At 40.7% G+C, this 26,388-nt stretch overlaps 1 long non-coding RNA gene across 5 annotated transcripts in view; it reads left to right on the top strand.

The window, feature by feature from the left end:
• Positions 1-26,388, top strand: part of LOC131195432 (uncharacterized) — a 100,902-nt gene that overhangs the window by 9,549 nt on the left and 64,965 nt on the right. For 2 of the 5 annotated variants that reach the window (XR_009154442.1, XR_009154438.1), the window contains exons 1-2: positions 8,378-8,465; positions 9,574-9,702. This is a non-coding gene — a long non-coding RNA (uncharacterized LOC131195432). Of the gene's footprint in view, positions 1-8,373; positions 8,466-8,542; positions 8,637-9,573; positions 9,703-26,388 lie in introns of those variants that run through there. The other 3 variants (XR_009154439.1, XR_009154441.1, XR_009154440.1) reach the window with 3 other exon arrangements.

Raw genomic sequence — 26,388 nt, 5'->3', positions numbered from 1 at the left:
GCTGCTTTTTGCAATTGACTGATGGTGATTTATTCAATGCTGATGTTATTCAAGTGGTTTTCAGATGTTTTGGGGATTGCATCTAATTTAAGCATACTGATCTTATTTTTCAGCCTAATCTTCCATTTTGGTGGTATGCTCTTTGGCTTTACTTTCATCTTTGTTGATTTTGCACCTAAGTATCCAGTTATAACTGCATCAATGATGTGCATTAGTTGATTTGTTTCTTGCAGTGAGGTGCTGCTTATATTTGATTTTATAGTTCAGGCATCTTTTAATACTTGTATATTCTGTTTCTTTGGAACCAGCTTCAATGTAAGTAACTTTATTCTGTTGTTTTTTGCTGTTTTAGATGCTCAGTTATTTTTCCCACAATTTGTCCTCTTTTTTATTAGTTGGGGGGCTTTGTTCTTTTTGAGAAAACAGAGAAGGTGTCTGGCTTGGGAATGAAAATGATTCAATAGCTATGCTATGATATATTGTGAGGAAAATCCATAAAATTCCTGGATCAATAAGGTAACCAATAAAGCTAAGAGATTTACTATTAGCTGCACTGAAGGGAGAAGCTTAGCAGGTACATCATATTATCTCTAGCGCCAAACTTCAAGAAAGTTTGAGCTGAAGAAAACTGGTGACTCTATGGATGCATCCATATACTGTAAGGTTCTTTTGTTAACAATACAAACGTATTGTAACAATACAGACAACTTTCTTCTGAATACTTATATTTTTTTAAAAAAATATTTCTGGGTGTCTTCCATCCAAGTTTCAAATGGACCTTCTTAGCAAGAGTTCAGCCCAAGGCAGCTATACCAAGATTGGTTTAAATAGTAGGTTTTCACAACAACTAGTTTCATTGATTTTTATGAGCAGTGATCCAACATATCTAGTTTGCAGTAAGATCTTTCTCCATTAACAGAAAAACATAAAGTTTTGAGGTAAAGAGTTTTTGCATTCAAAATTTTTAATTAAAAGATTGCTTTGACGTTAGAAAGGAATAATCAAATAGTTCAGCCCTCTCCAGTTTAGGGTATTTTGATGCATTGGGCAGTAAACATTATCATTTATCGACAACACTTATTCCTCTATATCAAGGTTGTCAAACTCACATCATCAAGGCAGCGTCATGTGATGTATTGGGATTTTTTCCCCTTTGCTAAACTGGGTGTGGGTGTGGCCAGCGGGTGTGGTCATCTGGCCTGCGGGCTAGGAGTTTGACAGCCCTGATCTTTATCTTTTCCTAGTACTTTATGAGAGGCAGATATCATTCTTTCAACATGCATACTTATGCAACCATGCAAATCTGCAGATTTATAAAAAAAAGGAGCTGGAAAATTAGAAGTGCTAGACTTTTAAAATATTGAGGTGGATTGCAGGAGTTTTAAATATTAGCCTATTTAAATTCTATCGTATTTTTCACTTTGGAAAGGATACTAATTCATTAGTATGAAGGGCCGGTGAATAGCGCAGGCTGGTAAAGCCTGTTATTAAGAACACAAAGCCTGCAATTACTGCAGGTTCGAGCCCGGCCCAAGGTTGACTCAGCCTTCCATCCTTTATAAGGTAGGTAAAATGAGGACCCAGATTGTTGGGGGGGCAATAAGTTGACTTTGTAAAAATATACAAATAGAATGAGACTATTGCCTTATACATTGTAAGCCGCCCTGAGTCTTCGGAGAAGGGCGGGGTATAAATGTAAACAAACAAACAAAAAATTACAATGAAAACTCACATTCAAGACATAATCAAAAAGAACAACTTGAGGCTATCCCAGCCTATCCCAGGCTCATGAGAAGCTGAGATTTAAATAGGCAGTGCCTAAATTGGGAATTAGAAGGGTTGGTTTCCTGATATTTTGCAAAGCAACATTATACCATTAAAACATTTAGCTGTAGTGATAGGAAATGGCAACTGGAGAAATTTGGAAGCCACAACCACAGCTCAAGTGCTTGGTTTTACACATACAACATGTTGTGCACTCAGTACAACATGATAATGCAATGAGTCATAGTGCACACCTTGAAAACTGGGGACACACCCTGAGCTCTCAGCTTGTTCAAAGCATTTTTGTTCTATGTTTCTTGGGGCTCTGCCAAAGCATTGATGGCAATCACTGGTCCTCTTTTGTTGCCAAGATGCTTGGGATCTTTAGTTGGAACTTGTCAAAACTTTTCCAGTTGCGGGAAATGAAACATTCTTGTTCACAGTCTCTTCCAGGATTTATGTTTGAGCAAAAAATAGGATATTTTAAGAAAGTTGGCTGTGTTACTAAAGTATCCCAACTGAGTGCAGTTCAACCTATTGAAGAGAGTAGACTGTAAGTGGGATAGATACTGGACACATATATCTGGCTGTGGAAAGATATTTTAAAACACTGCTAAATTTTTTTAAAAGGGGAAGACAAAAGAAAAAAAATTAACCATTGACTAAATTGGGAGCAAACAGAGAACCTGGAAATTCTCAGTCAACACAGGTATATTCTTACTTGAAATATACAGTGCCAAAGCTATTTGTGAGCTATTCTCCCTTATTTTTTCAGAGGAATACATTGGGAAACAGCAGAGGGAGAAAAAGAAAATTAAGATGGACCAAGAAATATTTTAATAGAAACTTTCCTCAAGGAAGATTTTTTAAAAAGAGCCTTTAAAACAACAAAAGGGTGTGTGTTAAAGAATTTAAATAAATTCAAACAAATTTCAGGTCTTTTTAGATATTTTTTTAAAGCTGAATTTAATTGGAGAACCATAATTTTGCTAAGTTTGATCTATGAAGACAGATCTACTTCTAAGTAAACCTCTTTAATGTTGTCTGTACTTTAGTAAGAGTACTAGATCAATAACAAAAACTAACAACTATCTCAGTGGATATTGGTGTGGGCATAAAAGGATAATCAATGGTATCAAAGGATGATAAGAGTTCCTATATAACTAAATTAGCAAATATTAAGGGCTTTTATTGTATATACTGCAGATGCAAGCAACGCTACTAAAATCCTTTTGAGAATTTTCGGAATCATCCATTGCTGAACTGAAGTCATACATTGTACTTATGTGGTTTATTGAGTTTTGTTTTTGTGTTGCATGAGCACATATATCATGGTTTTAAACTTATTTATGATCACAGATTAACAATAGAAACAACCAAATAACATGTAATTTCCATTTATAAACTTCCCTGCGAACTTCCCACAAGTAAAATGTGAGAGACAGCAGGGAAGATCACAAGATGTCCTACTTTTTCTCCTGTTTGCAGCACCATCCCACACATACACAACCAGTGCTGGCCCTCCTAGGGAAGGAGGTCACATGAGGGAAGGCACAGGTGTGTGTGAGCACAGGGAGACTAAGGAAAGAAAGACATGGGTTGGCTGAAGTACAGAGAGACCAAGGGAAGGAGGGTGTGATGCAGTGTGCAGAGGGCCAGGTGGATGGGTAGAGCTTACCAAAATGACTTTCAACTTTCCCTGCCAGCTTCCTCATTGACTTTGCTTATGGGAAGCTGGCAGGGAAGGTTGCAAATGGTGATCACATGACCATGGGACCAGATACTGTCACCAGTATCATAAATGCATGCTGGTTTCCAAGAGCCTAAATTACAATCATACGACCACAGGGGCACTATAGCAGCTGGAACTTCAAGGCAGGTTGTATGTACTACTCATTCAGCACCATCATAACTTTGAACAATCACTGAAAGAGTGGTCTTAAGTGGGTAAGGCTGACTGCACAGACAAATTATAGAGCTCCAAGATTAGTGTAATGTGTGAAACTAACTGTTGAGGTTTAGCCAACGAACCATAATTAAAGAAACAAGGTTTGATGTGATGTGTGAATTCTTTTTTATACACTCTTCTCAGTTTCTTATGGCACTATACAACCTATAGATCAGGAGTCTCCAACCTTGGCAACTTTAAGTCTGGAGGACTTCAACTCCCAGAATTCTGGGAGTTGAAGTCCGCCAGGCTTAAAGTTGCCAAGGTTAGAGACTCCTGCTATAGATTCAAAGGGAATAAGTGTCTGTAATAAGACTTAACTATTCATGTTGGAATGCAATTGATATCTTGTTTCCATCAGGCTGATGAAATCCCTGCCTTGTTCTATTGCCCCTCCATGGAGGTCAATCTGCTCTGCAGGGTTGGGAGTCCACGGAAAGCAGGTCTGAACTGGATTGGAAGCTGTAAAGCAAGACAAAGGGGAGAAAGTTCTGACAGAGGAAGAGAACTCCACTGGCACAGCAATGGATTCCTAATGGATTTATTGTGGTCCAGAACACATTCTGTCAGAAGTCCCAAGTATTATCATGCATGTTTAGATTGTACCTATAGCCACTTATAGGAACCCAAAACAAGCATTATTACAAAGTAAGGCCAGAGGCCTAGGAATGTAAGATGTAGGTGTGTCACATTATTATGCAGAGCAATATACTCACAAATGCTCTTCATAGTAATGTGACATTCCTATCTCTTACATTGCTGCCTTGGTTTTGAGTAACACACCTGCCTTCTATAATTACCTTTACCAATTCCAATGTGTACATCTATATTGCAGCCAAATAACAATAACACCTCATACATCAGACAAAGTTTCTTGTTTAAAGAATCCACAGGATGTTTATATGATGGTAATGATGGCATGGTGAGGTTCTCCATTACAAGGATTAATTTAAACAAGAAGGGCAAGAGGCCGGTTAGGTACAGTCTGGCCTATTTCACTCTGGCCCTATGTCTTTTGATTTCAGAAGTTAAGCAAGCTTGGCGTGGTTAGTGCTTGCTGAAAAGGGTGACTGCTTGGGAATTCCAGGGTTGTTTACAAGCATTAAAACTCAAAATACTATCTTGGAAGAAGGCAAGGGCAATCTACTACTCTACACTGTTATATAGATATTATGTGTGTGTGTGTGTGTGTGTGTGTGTGTGTGTGTGTGTGTGTGTGTGTGTGTCTTGGCATATACCTATACCCGTGGCACATACCTATACCCATGAAAACCTATGAATATATTTCAAAAGCACGTAAAAACGCAAGTAGAAAAAATAGGGACCACCTTGGTAGGAAGGTAACAGCGTTCCGTGCACCTTTGGTGTTGAGTCATGCCGGCCACATGACCACGGAGACGCCTTCGGACAGCGCTGGCTCTTCAGCTTTGAAATGGAGATGAGCACTGCCCTCTAGAGTCGGCAAAGACTAGCACGTATGTGCAAGGGGAACCTTTACCTTTACATACATACATACATACATACATACATACATACATACATACATACATATATATATATATATATATATATATATATATATATATATGTATATATGTAGGTCTTTGGTTATTCGGGTTTTCTCCCACGTAAAATTGGAAGTGTCTTGGCGACGTTTTGACAAAGTCTCATTCGTCATCTTCAGGCTTCAGCTTTGTGCTTCTAGGAGCAATGTGTGATTGCAACTGTTTCTCCCTTTTAACTGCTAGTGGGGGTTTGAACTGATTGGGTGGGAACTTGGCTGTGCTCTGATTGGATGGGGGTTTTTTGTGCTCTGATTGGCTGGAGGTGTGTCCTGTTTGGGTGGGGGCTTGGTTGTGCTCAGATTAGTCTGAGTTGCAGGGGGATTTGAGCTAGTGAGCTGCATTGCTGTTGTTTGGCTTCGTGGTCGTGGTCGTGCTACATTTTCGTGGTGGATGTCAGTCTGCTGCATGTATGGATTGGAGGGTATCAGTATATTATATATATATATATATATATATATAAACTAGATAGATGCAGAACTAGTATCCAGTCATTAAATATGAAAGGTATCTTGGAAATAATCCAATCTAGAGCAGGAGTGGAGTCCACTATCACTGTGCCCCTGACAGATGGTTGGTTCAGCCTCTGTCTAATACCATTAATAAGAAAAGTCCACTATCTCCCAAGATAGCTCTAATTAGTTAGACTTCTTCCCCTGATTTCCAACTGAAATCTTCTTCCATGTATTTGTTTTTTGTCCTAGCTTTTTCTTCTACATGTGCTTTTTTTTTTTTTACTGTATGCCATTTTGTTGCTCTCAACTCTTTGTAATCCCATGTGTAGATTTTTTCTATGGTGATCTGTCCTATTAACATGGTAGCCCTTAAGATACTCAGATAGTGCTAGTCTATTTCCCCACAGTGACTTCTTCTTCAAATTAAAATTACTCAGTATGTCCAAATGATCCTACTATACCAGGGGTCTCCAACCTTGGTCCCTTTAAGACTTGTGGACTTCAACTCCCAGAGTCCCTCAGACAGCAAAGCTGGCTGAGGAACTCTGGGAGTTGAAGTCCACAAGTCTTAAATAGACCAAGGTTGGAGACCTCTGTACTATACTACTTCATTGTAATTAAATTTGTTCTTGGAAGTGATGAGTGAAGAATGCCCAAAATATAAATATATACTCCCAGCAGGGTCACCCAAGGATTGAAGATCATCTTTGCTGTCCAGTTCATGCAAACAAATATTGCATAGCACAATTATGAGAAGAAGGATCTCTTCAACAACATCAAAGCATAATTTCTTACTGTGTGGGAGAAGGTAATGATAAACCACTCCTATGTATTGCCAGGAAAACCACTTGGATAGCAAAGATAAGTGATTTGGTGATATGGTGCTGGATGATGGACCCCACAGGTTGAATGGCACCTGAAACACACTGACCTCTTTCCTTATTGGAACACCTTTCTCTGTGCCTTCCCTCTTAGTCCTGTCTTTCCATTCCCCCTCCCCTCTCCATCATTGCTTCTTTTCATCTTCTTTGGTCCTTCTCCTCTGCCTGGACCCAGCTACTGTGTTCCTTACCTGTCAACCTGTCAACAACTGCCACTTCTTTAGTTTTCACACACATTAAATTCTTCCTGAGATACTAGGATGTTATAATGTAGTATATGTATGGAGCCAAGCAGTGTGGCCTTTTGCAATGAACAGATGGGAGGAGGAGGAGGAGGAGGAAGAGGAGGAGGAGGAGGAGTTTATTAAAACAGGGGGATGGGAAGGAAGAAAGGAGAATGTTCATGAGGAGCACCATCAAAAATAGGAGTGGGATGGGTGAATTGTATAACTGTCTAAGTACAGTGTATGGAAAACTGTGCATTTAGGATAGTGTGCATGTGTTGGACTTTGACCAGGGAGAACTAGACTAAGTCCCCATCTAACAACAGGGATTACTCAGTGCCTTTGCTCATCCTACTCAGCTCAACCTACAGGGTTCTTGTTGTAGAGATATGTTGGTCATAGCTTTCATATAATTCACCTTGAACTCTCCAAGAAAAGGCAGGTTATGAATACAAAAGTAAAAACATTTCTAGTGTTCTGCTCTCAACAATACATAAAATAAAAATTACCTTTCCAAAGTGTTTTATTTTTTGAAAGTTCCACGATGGTAATCCTACATGTATGCAGGCCGACAAAAGATATACAATACATGCCTATACATGTCAGCAATTCTGCACACATATAAAAAAGCCAAACAATGTTTTGAATTAGCTGTGGGCATCTGTGTCATACCTGTTGGCACTGGGTCTTTTTTCTGGGTTGTAGTTATGGGATAATACGCATGAGAGTTAAGGCCCCAATAGGGTGTGACAAAGTGCCTTGGAATGGGTGTGTAGACGTGCTATTGGCACCTTCTTAAATGAAGGCATATCTTCTTAGAACCATAAAGCTACTGTGTGAACAAAAGAAAAGACACCAGTAAGGAAGGACTGACAGATGCAGGATGTGCACCATACAACAAAATATATTTCTTATACCTGCCTATGCTAGCTACTGATAATAGGAGTTAAAATCCAAAAACAATTGCAGTGTATCTAAATATCTACTGCAATATAGTCCATTAACAATAATATTTATCTTCCTCTTGATCTTTGCATACATTTGATTCATTCACTCACTCATTCATTCTTAGATACCATACAAGTCCCTGAAGTTTTCTTGACAAGGTTGTTTAGAAGTGGTTTGCCACTGCCTGCTTCCTAAGGCTAGGGGAGAGTGACTGGTACAAGGCCAGGTGTTCGTAGCCTGACATCTTAGCTACTACATCAAACTGGCTGTAAGAAACAAATCTTACACCTGGCAAACCAGTGTTGGAATGAGTGTACTGATATAGTGTGCATGTATGTGTCTCTGTGTGTGCCTGTGCGCATCTGTGTATACTGTACAAAGGTGATACCTGGATAGCTCTAAAAAATTCAGTGAAATGCAGGTATGTAGCTCCAACTGAAATCCTTGTAGAATTGCCCCCATCCAATTCACTGAACTGATTTGGCTTCATGAAACCTTCCTTCCAGTTATAAGGAAGCATCTCAGGGGAGGTGAATGTGGCAATAACTAGCTATTAAGCCTTTGCAACACACAAATAGGTAGAAGATTGCAGGAAGATTTGCAATGTAAGAACCACTGCAATAGGGAGGTGGTGCATTGATCTTGTGAGGAAATGTAGGGGCTGAAGTGTAAGTTGTGCTTAGGTAAGCAACAATGTAAAATAAGAAGGTAGGTGTTTAGGCGGTACCACAATTGATGGACTCATGGTGACTGTGGCTTAGTAAATATGGGAGAGGACATTGCTTGGTTTCTCTTATCTTAACAACAATATTGACTCCTAATGATAGTTGTGCATCAGCTATTTCTTTAATAAGGTAAATCTGTAGCTTGGCTAGGCAGAAGCCACCCAAATGGAGTCAGGATAACCTGAGGCTTCATGAATGATTTGGCCTTTCTGAGTGCAGCTACCTTTTTTCCCACAATCTCCATTCAACCTGGATTGCTCCAGGATGAGAAGATCAGTGCAGAATTTATTGGGAATATAATCTAATTTTATCCAAGTATGAAAGATGTACGTGTAGTGTTAAACACACACATACAAATAAACAAAATCTGAAAGAGCCTAGCTCTAAAATCCTTATCCTTATTCTGCTATAATTTGTCAGTTGACACAGTGCCTGGCACAGCATTATGCAGTGTAAATGCTGCATAATATAGAATTCATTTATCTTTTTCCCTTTCTTCTCTTCCAATAAATTTGTAACGACATCTCTTATGGACACATACTCACATCTAAAGGCTGGAGCTACCCAGAAGAGGGATTCAAACTATTCTCCAAAGCACCTGAGGGTAGAACAAGAAGCAATGGGTGGAAACTAATCAAGGAGAGAAGCAACCTAGAACTAAGGAGAAATTTCCTGACAAGTTAGAACAATTAATCAGTGGAACAACTTGCCTGCAGAAGTTGTGAATGCTCCAACACTGGAATTTTTAAAGAAAATGTTGGATAGCCATTTGTCTGAAATGGTGTAGGGTTTCCTACCTGGGCAGGGGATTGGACTAGAAGACCTCCAAGGACCCTTCCAACTCTGATATTATTATTATTATTATTATTATTATTATTATTATTATTATTATTATTATTATTATTATTATTATTATTATTATTATTATTATAGAATGAAATGCAATAATCTTCACAGAGGAAGCATGCAAAATGCAATTTATTCTATTTGCAGAAATTTTATTATCTTTTTTAAAATTTCAAAATATAAATGGTTCTAACTCCAAATTCCTGGCTTATTTCTCTAGATTTTCTGGAACCCACCTTTTTGAGGTCATAAACATATGAAAGATGTAGGAGATAATCAGGCTGAGTCTGAGGGCAGGGTCACCTGCATCATCCATTTGGAGTCTCTACATCTCTGTGAGTGACCTAGAGTAAGTCCAGCATTCCTTGAAATCCATTGACCCTTTTCTGGTGTTAATTTTCCTTGGCCCTAAGTAAATCATATTATTGTATATAGGTAGCATGAAATAAACTTGTATGCTTTTGAACGCTATCTTAGCTCCTGATTTTTTGCACCTGACAAAAATAATATAAAGGTTAAAATAGACTTTAGGTAAGTAGATAGTTGGAAGAAGGAAGGAAGGAAGGAAGGAAGGAAGGAAGGAAGGAAGGAAGGAAGGAAGGAAGGAAGGAAGGAAGGAAGGTCTCTAAAACTTTCTGAAAAACAGTTAAAACATTTCCGTCATTCCCACATGGCCTCATTCCCACAATAGATCCCTGTGGGTCTAAGAATCAAACAAAAAGGATTCCATTTTATTTTAAATGCACTAGAATGCTTGTTTGATTCAGTGATTATGATATTTCACATCAATATATTGGAAATTTTACTCTGCATAAGTTTTCTCCTGATATAGTCAACTATCGCTTCCTGGGAACAACATCTTCCAGTGCCAGAAATGTCAGAGTTTCCCAGATCACTAACCTATTAATTTTCCAAGCATGAATGATGCATGTGATTGAATCTGGAATATTTCCATGTTCCCTTTGACTTTATCAGATGTAAGATGTTATAATAACAGCATAATAGAGAAGAAGCCATATCTATTGTGGTTTACGCTGAGCAAAGATACTGAGAGACAAAAGGCCTAGAATGAATTTCTTCTAATGAAAATTCTTCTGAGTGTTTGTTCTCAGGATTTGGGTATGACAATCATGCAGATGATAACATTTTCATTTGAGAATAAATAGTATTATTAAATAGCATTGTGTAAACCTAAGTGATATTCCTGACACATAAAACTTCATTGTATTCATAGCTGTGGATGTTTTGTAGAACACTATTCTTGTTTTCACAGAAACAGAGCAGTTAAAACTAGATGTATTCATATTTCAGAGAAGACAAACAGGAATTAGGGTATCACAACTAACTGAGAACTAGTTGTTTGCAGTAACTGACCATATTCTAAGCAGATTTTTGCCATTTTAAGTTTCCCAAATTTGTGACTGAATAATAACGGGGATGGATGGATCAGTCAATTTCCGCTTCTCTCTGTTTCTCATTTTTATAAATCTGGCAATTTCAGTTTCTCTCAATATCTTGTTTTTTCCATTGTAATTTTGCCCCACTCTTCTACTTGCTTGAGGTTTTTTAAGTTTAAAAGCAGGAAATGGGTATGTCTAGTTTAATGAAAATGAGGACTAAGGGTGACATGATAGCAGTCTTCCAATATCTCAGGGGCTGCCACAAAGAAGAGGGAGTCAAACAATTCTCCAAAGCACCTGAGGGTAGGACAAGAAGCAATGGGTGGAAACTAATTAAGGAGAGAAGCAGCCTAAAACTTAGAAATTTCCTGACAGTTAGAACAATTAATCAGTGGAACAACTTGCCTCCAGAAGTTGTGAATGGTCCAATACTGGAAGTTTTTAAGAAGATGTTAGATAACCATTTGTCTGAAGTGGTGTAGGGTTTTCTGCCTAAGCAGGGGGTTGGACTAGAACAGGGGTCACCAACCTTTCGGACCTCAGGGACCACTAAATTCATAATTTTAAATTCCACGGACCATTAATATGAATTTTTTTAAAAGATAAATAGTATTTAGTGCAATATAAAAAATACAAATACTTTTTCTGCGGACCACCAAAATTTTCTCGCAGACCACCAATGGTCCACGGACCACCAGTTGCTGATTGCTGGACTAGAAGATCTCCAAGGTCCCTTCCAACTCTGTTATCCTATCCTATCCTATCCTATCCTATCTTATCCTATCCTATCCTATCCTATCCTATATATATTTATGCTAGGGATGAAATCCATTTTTTTTACTACTGGTTCTGTGGGTGTGGCTTGGTGGGTGTGGCAGGGGAAGGATACTGCAAAATCCCCATTCCCACTCCACACTAGGGCCAGCCAGAGGTGATATTTGCCGGTTCTTCAAACTACTCAAAATTTCCACTGCCAGTTCTCCGAACTGCTCAAAATTTCTGCTACCTATTCTCCAGAACCTGTCAGAAACTGCTGGATTTCACCCCTGATTTATGCTCATTTCTCCAAACAAATGCATTCTATTTACATTTTTCTATTTTCCCTAAGGTAATGGAATTTGGTGTGATATATACTTTATTCTAAAATTTCTTCTTTGGTGTACTGCAGTTTGCAAAATACGGTCTACACATTAAATGACCATTCAAAATTACAATGGTATTGAAAAAGTTATTTACAACTGGTCCTCACACTTATGACTATTGCAGTATTCTCACAGTCACATGATCAAAAGTTGGGTGCTTAGTAACAGCATGTATAGATAGTTTCAGTGTCTCAGGGTCAGGTGATTGCCATTTGCAATCTTCTCAGCCATCCAGCTTCCAAAAAGCAAAGTCAATGGAGAAATCTAGATTCACTCAATGACTCCATGGTCCACTTAACAACTGCAGAGATTCACTTAACAAACTGTGTCCATAAAGATGGTTAAAAAGATGCAACTCACTTACCAATCACCTTGCTTAGCCACAGAAGTCCAGTTGAAAGTCAAGGACTACCTTTGCTAGCTTCCCACTTGGTTTCACACTCACTGGAATAAATTATAAGTGAGCTCACATCTATAAATTAATTGCTCAAAGCTCTTAGCCTTTTATGACCTTTATAAAAAAAATTGATGTGACGGTTAGCCTGTATATAGAAACAGAATTCCTTCAGAATTTTGATGGATTTTAAAGTTACTATACCTCCCCAGAAGTATATCCAAAATCTTATTTTCGTTTGATTTCTTCAATGGTTTAAAACAGTTGTATTGCATTGTCATCTCTTTTTTCAGTATCTCTGTGTGTGCGTGCATGTGTGTGAATTTCACACAACATGTTAACACATGTAATTTGAGATATCATAAAGAAAGATGCTATGAATCACAAAAACAATCTCAATACCTTAGGTAATGAAACTAAACAGACTGCTTGTGCTTGAACTAGGCCTGCTGGTTGATGATTACATCATCACTTACATTAATGAAAATGAAGACATAGGAGCATGGCGACGCTGGGCCATTGGTGGTGCAATTTTGGCATTAGATGAAAAATTGCCAGAATGCAGGTGGCAGAAAAAGGAGAAAAGATTTCAGTGTTTGGCTTATTGCTTTAATAACCTGCAAGAACAATGTTACACATTAAACATTCACTAAATTCGTAGAGAACTTCAAACAATTGCTCTCTCTTTTTATCTCTTTCCATTCACCTTGCAGCCAAAAATGAAAGATAAGTAACTGGTTACGCAACCATGCACTCAACTGCGCAAAGAAATGTGGTTAACATTGTGTTGTCTGACCCTTGGCATGAGGAATTTGGTGAAAGGATATTTCCGAAGGAGTAATGACAAAGTAGGAAGGACAGACTGCTATAGTATGTAGTATCTGCTAGCAAATAATGGAATCGTATCAACATAGGTTATCTGTTAGAACGTTGTCCCTTTTTTAATTGAAAAGCTCCTGCTTGTCTCAGATTGTTTGCCTGTCAGAAACGCAGTGATTATTAAGCAGGAACTGTCTGTAGCTGGGGCTGCCTAGTATTCAAATTTCTGTCTGGCGGGAAGGTCAGGAGCTTGAAATTGCAATAATATGTTGTTGATGCCTTTTTCTCCACTGTGTCAGATCATCTCAATCATCACTGTTCCTAAGGAAATCATGATCTTGATAACTATGCAACAGAATATTATTATTATTATTTATTCAATTTTTATACCGCCCTTCTCCCAAAGGACTCAGCCAAGATAAAAAACAAACAGTACAAAATATACAATTTAAAATACTAATTAAAAAACTTATTATAAAAATGGCCATATAAAACTAAAAAAGCCATTAAAATTAATAATAAATTTAAAACCAATAAAATTTAGGCCAGCCCCGCGCGAATAAATAGATGTGTTTTCAATTCGCGGCAGAAGGTCCGAAGGTCAGGTATTTGGCGTAAACCCGGGGGAAGTTCATTCCAGAGGGTGGGAGCCCCCACAGAGAAAGATCTTTCCCTGGGGGCCGCCAGCCGACATTGCTTGGCGGACAGCACCCTGAGAAGTCCCTCTCTGTGAGAGCGCATGGGTTGGTGGGAGGCATAAGGTAACAGCAGGCGGTCCCGTAAGTACCCAGGCCCTAAGCCATGGAGCGCTTTAAAGGTTGTAACCAAAACCTTAAAGTGCACCCGAAAGACCACAGGCAGCCAGTGCAGTCTGCGCAGGAGCGGTGTTACACGGGAGCTACGCGGAGCTCCCTCTATCACCCGCGCAGCTGCATTCTGGACCAACTGCAGCCTCCGGGTGCACCTCAAGGGGAGCCCCATGTAGAGCACATTACAATAATCCAAGCGAGAGGTAACAAGCGCATGAGTGACTGTGCACAAGGCATCCCGATCAAGGAAGGGGCGCAACTGCTGAACCAGGCGAACCTGGTGGAAGGCCCTCCTGGAGACGGCCGTCAAATGATCTTCAAACGACAGCCGTTCATCCAGGAGAACACCTAAGTTGCGCACCCTATCCTTTGGGGCCAGTAACTCGCCTCCAACAGTCAGCTGCGGCTGCAGCTGACTGAATCGGGGTGCCGGCATCCACAGCCACTCCGTCTTGGAGGGATTAAGCTTAAGCCTGTTTCTCCCCATCCAGACCCATACGGCTTCCAAACACCGGGACAGCACTTCAACAACTTCAAAGTTTGGATAAACTTTCAAACTCTGAAGCAACAATTCAACTTTAATATCTAGCGCTGGGTATTGGTCCACAGTCAGTATATCCATGATGAAGGTTTGACTTGAACATGAGCATCTCCATTCCTAATCCAAAAATTAACTGCTACACTACACTGCCTCAGCTATCTGTTCTTATGCCATGCAGAAAAATCATCTGAACAGCTCTTACTCAGTTTGATGACATTTTGTTTTCATAAATTCCTTCAAGGAAGAGATGTTGAGTGGGATGAAAATTTCAGTTTATTTTCAATTTATTCAATTTTGGGGTGGCCATAGAGTGGGCTTTCATTGCATCACCTTCAGCTTGGCAATCTGCAGCCCTAGATGGCATTTCACATTTCAACTAAATCCTACAGAAAAATTCTATAAGGACATTTGTCCCATAGCCAGGGATGAATGAAGAAAGATTATATTTTTAAAGAACCTAATTCAGCAAAAGTATACTCTGCTATCCCTAACAACAATTTTGTGGGAGGCAATTAAAAAAGACATTCTCAAACATTCTGAGAATAGGATACAAAAACAGATGCCTCTTTTACAGATAAAGGAAATTTGCAAGCCATGTTTTGATGTAATTCCGCTTTCTAAAACTCAACCTCCAGATATTCTGCCTCCCTGATATTAGTGTTGCTGCTTAGCACAGCTCTTCACTTTAGAACATAGACAAAATTTGTAAAGTGATTTCAGCCAAACAAAACAACATTGCAAGGGACAGAAAGAAAGAAAAATAACTGCTTGTATTGTTAATTTGCCCTGCCTTTCTAAACAAAGCAGAACCCTGATTTATACATTGGGAAATAGCATCCCTTCATTGTTTTCAAAGATAGGAATAGTTAAAATAATAATGTACCGGCTCTTCCATGTCTCTAAAAGATATACCAATTACCATCAATTGCCCCATGCACATTTATGTATACATTTACTTTATTATCCGTCTCTGAATGTTTCATCACCGTCACAATGCTGTGACTTTCCACATGCAGTGAATAGTATATCAGAATTCTTGCTTTTTTTGGCGTAAATGCTGTAGCTCAAGCTTCAAATCTTACTGACCAGCACTTAAAGTTCTTGAATGATAGCATACAAGTATTGTCCCACTCTAGCTTATTGCTATTTTTCACATATGACATGCTTCTTTGAAGATGTCCAATTAGCATTGATTCATCAGAGAGTGAGATAGGATTCTCTTTCTCTCATCAAATATCTTTCTCTCATCAAATATCTTTTAATATATTAAAAACGAGCCAATACAATATTAAAAAGATATTATAAATAATAAAGCACAGATGGACATCAAAAACACCCTAGGATTCTATGGTGAAATAAAAATTATTTTGAGGGGAGAGGGTTTTGCATCTGAGGATAGGAATTAATCACATTCCAGGGGAGTGTGTTCCATACTGCAAGGACTAACATCAAGTCCAATGGTGAGGGAAACCTGGAGCTCCCTCTTCCTCAGTAAAGGTACCAAATGGATGTAACTGTGCTGGCCAAGATGTTCTCTGGAGATTCTTGATGCCACACCATAAAATATTTATAACTCTAATTTTGGTGGCATCAACAATTTCAAACCATTTTACTTTACAATCATCTCTAGTGTATGTTTGTCTTGGGATAAAGGATTATCCGTCAGAAATCATTTGATTCCATATGTTTTAGATAAGAATTCCCAGTTATCATACCCAGAAGCCACAGCTGCAGGCTAAGCTTGGATAACAAATCATCATGCAAATTGGTATTTCAAAAATTAATTTTTTTTAAAAAAAATTAATTTGCATTTATATCCCGCCCTTCTCCGAAGACTCAGGGTGGCTTACACTATGTTAGCAATAGTCTTCATCCTATTTGTATATTTATATACAAAGTCAACTTATTGCCCCCAACAATCTGGCTCCTCATTTTACCTACCTTATAAAGGATGGAAGGCTGAGTCAACCTTGGGCCTGGTGGGACTAGAACCTGCAGTAATTGCAAGCAGCTGTGTTAATAACAGACTGTTTTACCAGTCTGAGCCACAGAGACCCTTAATAAGCAACAATTGTCCATTTACACCCACTTCTGAAGCCCACTGCATGGTCATCTAAAATCTGTAAACTGCAGTAGTAAAGCTATACAAGGAGTCTTTAATGTTTTCAGTTTCTGTAATCATTTGAACAAAGCAGGATGAAGAATAGAGTCAATGAACATTTTGAAGGAGTACATGGATGGCAGGAATATTAAACTAATTTTCTCTAGGCAGTTGAATGTTGTTGCAGATCTCGTTGTTATGTAAACAAATAGTGATTTAAATTGTCTTTGTGTTATGGACAAAGCAGTAGCAAACAGACACGAAAGGGAAGGAAACTCAGGGGGGGAAAAACCCTGGAGATTTTCAAATATTCAAAAATCTTTAGCTGAGAGTCACTCAGTAGGAGCTCAGTAGGAGCAGACAAAACAGTATTAGAAAGGTTCTATGGGCACCAGATGCTGATGGGATGCTTTAACAATGGTGAAAATTATAAAGATCAAGGCTCCAGTGCTTGGTTGCATTGCAGTCAGAGTGTTGAAAAATTGTTTTAAATAAATATCACTTCATGTCAATAGCAGTCAATTTTGTTTTTTGGGGTTGTATGAATATTCAGTTTGGAGAGTTAATGCCAATACAATCAAATCATTAAATTAAACTGGATTTATCAATAGAATTGGATGTCTTCAACTTCTGGGCAATTTGGATACTTTCACACATGTGTAAAAAGTATTTAATGTTACTAGAAGCCTGTATTGTTTCAGTTGATTTCAGTGATTTAGATCAAGTTGATTTTCTATTCTGAATTGGAAGCCAGGATTAAATCACAAATCGGAACCAAATTACCGATTTGAACAAGAGTTGCTTGATTTGCTTACCCCTATTATTCCTTTTAATATGTAATATGATTAATACCTGCCTCACTTTAAAACAAAAAACAAAAAGAAAATTTACAAGGATTTCCCCCACAAAATTTCACTGTTGGTTTAAATGTATACAAATATATTTCACTAAAAGCTACTTACTGTGTGCCATAATAAAGTTAACTTGTAACTTGAAAGTGGGATTAATTGGCAAACCATAAATAAAATATGATGGTAGTTATCAACTACTAGATCTAGTAGTTATCAACTACTAGATATTTGTATTTTACTCTGCTTCACCCATCATCTATTTATATAAATATTGGTTTTAATAAGAATAAACCTAGATTAAGTAAATTAAATGTCCATCAGATCATTAAAGAGACAGAATCTTTAAATCCTGTGCATAGCACAGTTTCACTGCAGAATATCACTCAGCAATGTTCCACATTCCAGGATTTCTTCTTAATATTTTTTTTAATAAACTCCGAAGCAAGCTGCTGTGATGAATCTTGCAAATTTTCCAACATCTCAGAGTGCTGGGAATCATACTGTTGACTTTGCAGGTCTGTTTGTAACTTCATGAAACCACTTTCTTTCTGTCTTAGAATGTGATTTCTCTGCTTCTCTACAATGCCTGCATGTCTTGTTGAGTCTTGTCTTTCCAAACTCCAGCAAAACTGGTGAAGATCGGTTTGTATGGGATATATTCCATCCTACAATTCTTAATAGATTACTATATTGTGCTTCCTCCTGGGAATGGGATTTTACTCGTTCGCTTTTCCTATTCTGTAGAATCAAAGCGCTCAAATCTGTTATTTGCACAGTTTCTATCGTTTTATTAGGAATCTCTTCACTTTCCAGCCCAGACCATTTCACTCTTAAATAAAGACAGCTCGTTCTCTGATTGAGCAATTCAGCTTTGCTATGAAATCTTAGTGGCTTTCCGGAATTATTAGATAAATTACACAGATTCAGCTCAATAGAAATTGCTACATCTGTGCTGGCTTGTCGTATTCTGCCCTTCTGAACACATAACTTTGGAGCTCTCTGCTTGTATGGGCTTGGTTTGCCTTGCCATGCATCCAACAATAGCAAAAGCTGTCACACTGAGCAGGAAGAGGAACTAATTTTAATAGATTTTATGAGCTTTCTCTTGCAATTATATCTTTTTTATATCAGGCTGTCATGACATTGCCTTTGCCACCTTCTCATCCCATGAACTGAGACAAGCTTTAGCGATATCTGAATTTTCCCCCTTTCTCTTCCACTTTCTTCCTGGTGCAAGGGTAGCCCCAAGGTGTATAAAATCTGACATTTAGAAGGAAGTTAGGTGATTCCAGTGTCTTGAAACAGAAGCAGGAGGGGCAGGAGAGAGAAAGTTCAGCAACAGGCACAGAAAATCTCATAGTTTTCTGCTCATTCCATGACAGGTGGAGAATAATGACCCACTCATCATTATGTAGCTCACCCAGGGAACCAGGAAACACCTGAGGATAGGAAAATGAAACATAGAAACAAGTGTGAAATTTTTATCACAAGTTAGTTAGGTAACAGCTTTCTGGCTTATGTTATTCTGAATAAATCCAATATTAATTGTGCATAAATGTACAATATTGGGTAACCCAGGAAGGTAATATACAAAATATCTAAGGCCATGATGGTGAACCTATGGCACGCATGCTAGAAATGGGATGCAGAGCCATCTCTCCGGGCACGCGAGCTGTCGCCCATTGCACTTCCGGGTTCCAGCACATTGGCCAGCTGGTCTTCACGCACACAGGAGTGCTGGAAACCAGAAGAGCAGCTGCCCGCACGCATGAAGACCAGCTGGCCAGCACACCAGAACCCATCATGGCCTTAAATGTTTTGTATGTCTATTCTATTTTATGTTTATTTCATTGTGATTTCATACTAATAATTTTTATTATTATATATTACTGGATGATGCTATCAGTAGGTTAGCCTACATAATAAATAAACAAAATGGGATATATATGGTGGGCTATGGTTGCTCGGGGGCTTCGCTGGGGTCCTTGGGGGGCTCCTTGAGTGGCGGCTGGATGCCAGGGCGGTGACGACGGCGATGGCAAGGCTATCGTGGAAGACGTCCCGCATTGGCGACGGACACTGCTCTTTTCTCCTTTTGATGGAACCCCCGTGAGAACTGGGGGGGACGGACCATCTTAGTTCCACCCAGGATTATGCTACTGAAACTATGTACTTTTAAGACCTCTCCGTTTTCCAGCTGGAGGTTTCTGTCCAATGACTGTCGTTTGAGACCTCGACAAACCAGGATACCACCATTCTCTTTACTCTCTGATGACTTTCTCACATAACCAGCTTCTTGCACTGCGAGATGCCCCCCTCTCGCGGGTATGGCCCTCCTCTTTATCGAGGGCCTACCTCGATGACGGATTTTGGAATCCCGAGAGTGGCATGCTTCTAAGAGAGGGTTAAGGAGGTTTTTAAATTCATGTTTTTGTAAACTTTTAGCTAATTCAAATAAAGGGTTAGGGGGTGGGGGGGGCATGCCCACAGGGGATTAGGCTAGTCCCTTCTAAGGTTCACAATCTGGAGGTCTGTAAATTGGAGGTTTTAGAGCAGGTTAAGGCTCGACCATGTATGGGTACTTCCATCTGCACGGTTCAAGGGAGGGGCAGGTATGGCGGAAGCAGGGGCTCGCATCAGGTTCGGGGAGTGCGCTCTCGCTGTTTACAAGCGATACCGCACTCCGGGCCCCTAGGCTTTACTCAGGTCCCGAGTGGTTATATCCCCCGGAACCTGGACCTTCGGCTGATGTTATGTAATGCTAGGTCCGTCATGAATAAGGCCCCCCTCATATCTGATCTTATTCAAGAGGGGGGAGCGGACCTGATGGGCATTACGGAGACCTGGCTAGGCACAGAGGGGGGGGTTCCCCTCACCGAGATGTGCCCGCCGGGTTTCCGTGCATTTCATCAGCCGAGGGCCCAGGGTAGGGGTGGGGGAGTAGCGGTTGTTATTAACGAGAGTCTGGCTCCGAGGGAGGTCACTGTCCCGCAGATAAACGGTTGTGAAACCCTCTTCGTGAGGTGGGGCCGGGGGGTGCAGGTGGGCTTGCTGATCACGTACCTGGCTCCTTGCTACGTGACGGCAGCCCTGCCCGAGCTGCTGGAGATGATAGCCGGGACGGCGGTTGAGACCCCCAGGCTTATGGTCATGGGGGATTTCAACTTGCCGTCGGCGGGCGATTCGTCAATGGCAGCTCGGGAGTTCATGGCTTCCATGACGGCCTTGGACCTGACCCAGGTAGTTACGGTCCCCACCCACGTCGGGGGTAACACACTGGATTTGATTTTTGTCTCGGGACAGTGGCTAAATGATCTGGAGTTAGGGGGACTAATATCTCAACCCTTGTCATGGTCTGATCATTTGCTCCTTCAGCTAGACTTTCGGACCGCTACACCTCACCGCAGGGAGACGGAACCGGTTCAATGGTTCCGTCCCAGGCGCCTGATGGACCCTGAGAGGTTTCTGACGGAGCTTGGGCCATTTCGAGGAGTTAGCCACGGCTCGGCTGAGGAGCTGGCGGCCGCCTGGGATGAGGCGGCGCTGGAGCCTTGGACGCGTCGTGCCTTTGCGGCTTCTGACCCGGCGACGAACTCGACCAGCTCCTGGTATAACGAGGAGCTGAGAGATGAGCGCGGAAAAGAAGCCTGAGAGCGCCTGGAGGTCCAGCCGCTCCGAACCAGACCGAACACTAGTGAGGTCATATATTCAGACCTATCTAGTGGCGATCAGGGTGGCGAAACATAACTATTTCTCCGCACTCATCGCATCGGCAGATAATCGCCCAGCCACCCTGTTTAGGGTGACCCGCTCCCTGCTTAGGCAGGAGGCTCGGGAGGACCCCTTACAGGGACGTGCTGAGGATTTTGTTCAATATCTGTCTGATAAAATCGCTCTGATTCGGGATGGCTTGGACACTGATTGGATAGATTCAGGTGGGATGGCGGAGGCGAGTCTTGAGAATGTTATCTGGGATGAGTTCGACCCTGTGACTCCTGAGGACATGGACAGGTTGTTGGGTAGGCTGAACTCCACCACATGTTTATTGGACCCGTGTCCCTCCTGGATGGTGCTGGCCACCCGGGAGGTTACACGAGGCTGGCTCCAGGAAGTTACCAACGCTTCTTTGTTGGAGGGTGCTTTCCCTGCCGCTTTGAAAGAGGCGGTGGTGAGGCCCCTCCTTTAGAAGCCTTCCCTGGACCCGGCTATTTTAGCGAACTATCGTCCAGTCTCCAACCTTCGCTTTTTAGCGAAGGTTGTTGAGAGTGTGGTGGCATATCAGCTTCCTCAGCACCTGGAGGAATCTGTCTATCTGGACCCATTCCAGTCCGGTTTCAGGCCCGGTTACAGCACCGAGACGGCTTTGGTCGCGTTGGTGGATGACCTCTGGAGAGCCGGGACAGGGTTGTTCCTCTGTCCTGGTCCTTTTAGATCTCTCAGCGGCTTTTGATACCATCGACCATGGTATCCTGCTGCGACGGTTGGAGGGATTGGGGGTGGGAGGCACCGTTTATCGGTGGTTCTCCTCCTATCTCTCTGACCGTTCGCAGACAGTGTTGGCAGGGGGGCAGAGATCGGCCCCGAGGCGCCTCACTTGTGGGGTGCCTCAGGGGTCTGTTCTCTCGCCCCTCCTGTTCAACATCTACATGAAGCCGCTGGGTGAGGTTATCCGTGGGTTCGGGGTGGATTATCATCTGTACGCTGATGATACGCAGCTGTACATTTCCACCCCGAACCACCCCAACGAAGCTGTCGAGGTGATGGGCCGGTGCCTTGAGGCTGTGCGGGTCTGGATGGGGAGGAACAGGCTCCAACTCAACCCTTCCAAGACAGAGTGGCTGTGGGTACCGGCGTCCCGGTACAGTCAGCTTACACCATCGCTGACTGTGGGGGAGGAAGTACTGACCCCCAGGGAGGGAGTGCGCAACTTAGGCATCCTCCTGGACGATCGGCTTTCTTTAGAGAACCATTTGACAGCCGTCGCCAGGGGAGCATTCTATCAGGTCCATCTGATTCGCCAGTTGCGCCCCTTCCTTGACCGTGACGCCTTGCGCACAGTCACTCACGCCCTCATCACTTCCCGCCTGGACTATTGCAATGCTCTCTACATGGGGCTCCTTGAAGAGCACCGGAGGCTCAGTTAGTCCAGAATGCGGCCGCTGGTGATACAGGGAGCACCGCGTTGCTCCCATATAACACCTATCCTCGCGGCCTGCACTGGCTACCGGTAGTCTTTCGGTGCAATTCAAGGTTTTGGTGACCACCTTTAAAGCGCTCCATGGCTTAGGACCGGGATACCTTGAGACCGCCTTCTGCCGATTGCCTCCCAGCGACCTGTGCGCTCCCACAGAGTGGGCCTCCTCAGGGTGCCGTCGACCAAACAGTGTGGGTTGGCGGCCCCAGGAGGGCCTTCTCTGTGGCGGCACCAGCCCTGTGGAACGAGCTCCCTCCAGGATTACGACAACTACCCGACCTCCGGACCTTCAGACGGGAACTGAAGACGCTATTGTTTCAGCGTGCAGGACTAGCCTAAGATAAAAGGTTTTAGCATATCTTAATGGGGTTTTTATAGGTTTTTTATTTTTTAGTGATCAGGCCATGATATTATCTAGTTTTAATTGGGTTTTAATGTTTATTTATTGTACTGTTTTAATATGCCTGTGAACCGCCCTGAGTCCTACGGGAGATGGTGCGGTATATAAGTTCGATTAATAAATAAATAAATAAATAAATAAATCTATGAGATGGAGAGCCAGTTTGGTATAGCGGTTAAGGCATCAGGCTAGGAATTTTGAGACTATGAGTTCTAGTCCTGCTTTAGGCATAAAGCCATCTGAATGATCTTGGGTCACTTACTCTCTCTCAGCCCTAGGAAGGAGATAATAGCAAACCACTTATGAATAACCTTTTTCAAGAAAACTATAGGTAATTGTCCGGACAGTTGCAAGGAATTGGACATGAATGAACAGAATAAAAAAAAATGAATACATGAATTGTTATTAACTCTTTTTCATTATCTTAATTATATTGTTGTGATCCCTCCTCTGACAGTAATACATCAGAATCAATGGATCTATATATTCACTTAATTAGATCAGTACAATAATCAGGGAAGGAAACAGAACAATGTTAGCATTGCTGCCATTAGAATCAATGATGTCAAAATGAGCTCAGGTGTGTCCCGATATTGTGACATTGTAATGCAAATTATGCACTTATAGCCTGATGCAAGTGCAGAATTGGCATCATGATACATGAGATGCCAATTGACCTCACCTGCTGGATAGCCATGAATATTAGGAAAGGAAGAGACTGACACACCATCAAAAAAAAAGTTAGCTATGTAAACAAGGGATAACAAAAGGATGGCTGGTCTGGTCCCCTTCATGGCATGGGACCAGGTTATTTGAAGCCCCCCCCCTTTCTCTAATTTCATCTGCCCGAGGTACCAGATACAACAGAGAGGGCATGCTACGTGTTCCGTTGCCTAGGGAGCTAATTTGCGAGGAGATGGGCCATTTCTGCTCTGGTGGCTGCACTGTGAAATATTCTCTTTCCCCCCCCCCCGCCCCCCTGCAAGGTGAGGTTGGCCTCATCACTACTGAATATATGGAGGTCCCTCAAGACATGGTTATGCAAGCATGCCTGGGGACCCCAGGGAATGGGAGAAATTGTGGGCTGATTATGCTGTTTTTAACATCACCCTGTCTATTATTCTTGGTTTTAACTGATTTTGTATTTCTTAACTTTATTTTTATATGTATTTGTTCTTTTATTTATTATAGCATTTATTGACTGTTTTTGACTTTGTTGCATGCCACCTAGAGTTGCTTGTTTGTGAGATTGAGCAGCTACATAAATTGGTCTAAAAATAAATAAAGCTGGTTTTTGCTATATTTGTTGCTTAATTCTACCAATCAGTTTGACCAAATTTGGCCTAAAACTCTTGGGAAACACCCAAGGGGGGGGATGGGTACATAACTGCAAAATGGCTAGGAACAACCCTCCCCCCACACTTCTCCCAAGCTTTATCTAATTGTTCCCCAAAGAATGCTATCATATACATTTCAGTTTTTTCTTTTTAATAAATTTATAGACTTTTCTAAAATTCTGTTTTCATTTTGTCATTATGGGGTACTGAGTGTAGATGAATGAGGAAAAAAAATGAGTTTCAACAACCGTAGAATCGGGCTACAGCATTAAAAAATTGACAAAAGTGAAGGGGTCTGAGTACTTTCTGAATACCCTGTAATTTCCAGCCTGATATACATTGAGGGGGGAGAAAAGAATATTCTTTTTTCCAGTTTGTAAAACATAATAATATTCACGGCTATTTTGAACAAAGTCATTAAAACAATTAAGAACTTCTGCTTTTTTTTTCAAAGTGAGATTGCATAATAAATATACCTACATTTCATGTTGAATTATTATCTAAAATTAGAACCATGGAATGGCTTCCATAAGTTAATATATTTCAATAGCATTTTGATTTTATAATTAGAAAAGTGCAAGGTTCTCAAGTGTTCCCTATGTTAGACTTGAGAAAGAAGAAGTAGCTGATCTAAGCCTTGCTCTTGATTAGGATACCACCCTTCTCATGATATTGACATGTTCACATTCTTCTTTAAGTAGATGCTGCAATAGGTATCGTTAATGAGAATCTTGCTCCATTCTTGGAATGCAGTCACTTGGAACTCACATCCCTCTGTCATAAACCAAACAGCAGGATCTTTGATTTCTCTGGGAGTGGAAATTCCTTTGGCCAATCAAGTAATTAAGAATTGCTCTTCTTTTTATACATTGGTATAAGGGAGAGACAAAAGTGCTTAAGTAATGGTTTCTGAAATAGAGAAAGAAAAGATTGTATCAGCCTGAGTTCTTTGATTAATAGTGGACATATGAAAATTAGAAGTGACTCTAGGAAGTACAAAATAACAACAATCAACCTTCTAATTGCTGTAACATGGACTTATATGACAGATATCTTGAAAGCCATCTAGACAAGGGGTGTCAAACTTCCGTCGCCACAATGTTACATGACGTATTGTGACTTTTCCCTCCTTCACTAAACATGGGTGTGACCAACACATGAGTTTGACAGCCCTGATCTAGACCAACATGCTGCCCAATGCAAGAACGTACTAATACAGCATCTCCAATAGAAAAAGTTATAAAAACTTCAAATTTATAATATAATTAAAGAATAAACCCAAATAAGAAGATTCCATTTTTGCATCAGACATTTTTCATGTGAAGCCTTAAATTAATTTTATTTCTGATTTTTTTATTAAATTTGATGCACTGACCCCCAAAGACCACCACATATTGTATAATTATTTACCATTAGCTACAAGATGCCAAGCATGCCAAAGATTGTACTCAACAGAAGCTGAGGAAAGGAGTTCCACCTTACTAAGATGAGGAAAGGGAACTTTAAGTGGCTTGGGTGACCCACCCTGTCCTGTCTGGTCCTTGCTGAATGAGACATCTTAGCAAGTTCCCTGAAGTAGCATGCAACAAATACAAAGAAAAGTGTAATGTGTCAGCAATCTGCCTCGGTTCCTTAATTGCTGTTCCACAATTAAATGGATCCAAATGAAATGAAGAACTTGCTAAAGAACAGACTAGGGTTACCGTAATGTCTAAACAAAACAAACAAACAACAGCTCATTCAATTAAATAATTTGATGTTCGTGGTGTCTATCAAAATTTCACACAAAACTTCATTCATTTCACTTATATTCAGGGAATGAATACTAAATAGCACTTTTAGATACTTAGGAGCAGGCATGTAATGGCACTGATAACATTCCAGAATAAATCTAACCAATGGTGGGAACTCTTTTTTTGAGGAATCCTCCATAAGTTTTCCTTTGAAGCAGCCATCTGAAGTTCAAAGTTCCCTTTGGTAACAGTGGAATTTTTCCTTGAAAAAGAAATCAGAACTTTAAACAGGTGATTTTTTATTTTTATTTTTG

This window comes from Ahaetulla prasina, chromosome 3 (genome assembly GCF_028640845.1).
Source record: "Ahaetulla prasina isolate Xishuangbanna chromosome 3, ASM2864084v1, whole genome shotgun sequence".
Lineage (NCBI taxonomy): Eukaryota > Metazoa > Chordata > Lepidosauria > Squamata > Colubridae > Ahaetulla > Ahaetulla prasina.
Note: the sequence above shows the minus strand (reverse complement) of the source record. Positions and strands in the feature narration are given on the sequence as shown.